The sequence below is a fragment of the Cavia porcellus genome, unplaced genomic scaffold, assembly GCF_034190915.1.
Source record: "Cavia porcellus strain 051 isolate PalLab524CR breed Dunkin Hartley unplaced genomic scaffold, mCavPor4.1 scaffold_6, whole genome shotgun sequence".
Taxonomy (NCBI): domain Eukaryota; kingdom Metazoa; phylum Chordata; class Mammalia; order Rodentia; family Caviidae; genus Cavia; species Cavia porcellus.
This window is the reverse complement of record NW_026947489.1, coordinates 56105970-56107626: the sequence shown is the minus strand read 5'-3', so window position 1 is coordinate 56107626 and position 1657 is coordinate 56105970. Positions and strand designations below refer to the sequence as shown.

Here is a 1657-nt window from a genome sequence, read left to right as displayed (position 1 = left end):
GGGGGCATAGCTCAGGGGTAGAGCATTTGACTGCAGATCAAGAGGTCCCCGGTTCAAATCCGGGTTCCCCCTACTTTGGTGACCCACTTTATTGCCAAACCTACAAGGCTCGTGTTTCCAGTCCCTCTTCCTTCTCCCTGCCTACACTGAGTCTCCCAAGTCTCTGGGGATGTGGACTGCACCTGACACAAGACTTGCGAGGGGTTTTGCTCTGGGCTTTTCTGGACTACAGATTATAGAACCTAGGACCTTGGCTGGCAGTTTCCTCCCTAACTGCTTTTACCTTTTCATCCCTGTCTTGCGCCTTTCTTTCTCTGCCTTTTTTGTTGTTGTTTTTGCTTTGCTTTCCTTTGCTGGTTGGTTCGTTTGTTTCTTTTTTTTCTTTTTTTATTTCCTTTGGCTTTCCATCCTTCACTGTTTCCTTTGTTTTCTTATGGACAGTACTTTTTTGGCAGAAGTCAAATTGCCCAGGAGGAGAGTAACTTCCTCTCCTCCTCTTACCGGGTCCCATAGCCTTGAATACTGGATTTGTGTTGGCAGGTCTAGTTACATACTTCTGTTTGGTGGCATGCCTGTATCTGTGTGTGTGTGTGTGTGTGTGTGTGTGTGTGTGTGTGTGTGTGTGTGTCTATGTGTGTGTGTCTTATTTGGTTGGGCCTTTGGATCAACAGATGCATGGTTGGTGGCTACCTGTATGATTTATCTCCTTAGTGTTTTCTAGTTTTCTGGTTGAGACAGGATTTCAAGCGTACTTCCTAACTTTCTTCCCTGTATGGCTTCTTTTGCTCAGGTCTTGCGGTGGTAGCAGCAACTCAGCCTTCGTGGTGGCACAATTTCCAAGGTAGTTTGCCAGAAACCCAGGGACACTGGTGGATTGGATTTGGAACCCTTGATGGAGAGCACCAGGAAAGCTTAATTTAGGGAAGCAAAGTGGCCTACCACTATGCAGTGATTCAATATGAAAGCAATCTCGATGGTAGCGTTTGCTGCACCAGGTAGCCGTCTGTCTAGCATGTGGGTAATTTAAATTCAATAATTGCAAGACTGTGCATTCAGCCATGGGTGCTGAGCAGTGGGCCTGCTCTACAGGCGACGGCCAGGCTTGCAGAAGCGGGACCTTGTGGGAAAGTCGGCGAAGGGTGGAGTGAAGCAGTGGCCATGGCACACTTGCATCCCCTGAGGTACTGTAGCACTGCCGAGGGGTGGTGCCTGGCCACAGGGAAGGTGTCCACTCTTTGTATCGAGGCTCAGACTAGAGCATGCTTTCTAGGCTTCGTGAGTTGTTTTTAGGAGAGCCCTTTCCTGGTGTTCACAGCTTCCTGACTTCAGGTGAGAGGCTCCCTCACCTACGCTTGCTTGGGCTCCCTGCGTGCACCTCGAGGGCACTGTATCTTTAGATATGCAGGGCCCCTGAGGATCAGACCTTCTCTCCAAGTAAGGAGCAGGAGGATGGTTAGGCCTGTTAGTCCGGGCCTCTCTTACACAGTCCCGTCACCCACCCTTCGTCCCCCATGTCTTGTGCCTATCATGTTTTCCTGGGTGACACTTCATCTCCATCCTCCCTGGTATCCACAGCCCCTTGGCCATTGTTTTGGCCCTGCTGCTCATTCTTCTGGCCTACATGTGAGCTATTGAAGGATATGCTATTTTTTAGGGC

General features: G+C 49.7%; 1 non-coding gene across 1 annotated transcript; it reads left to right on the top strand.

Moving 5' to 3' along the window:
• Positions 1 to 72, top strand: Trnac-gca (transfer RNA cysteine (anticodon GCA)). Its single transcript has one exon. It is a non-coding gene; the product is annotated as a tRNA-Cys (tRNA).
• Positions 73 to 1657: the final 1585 nt, after the last annotated feature.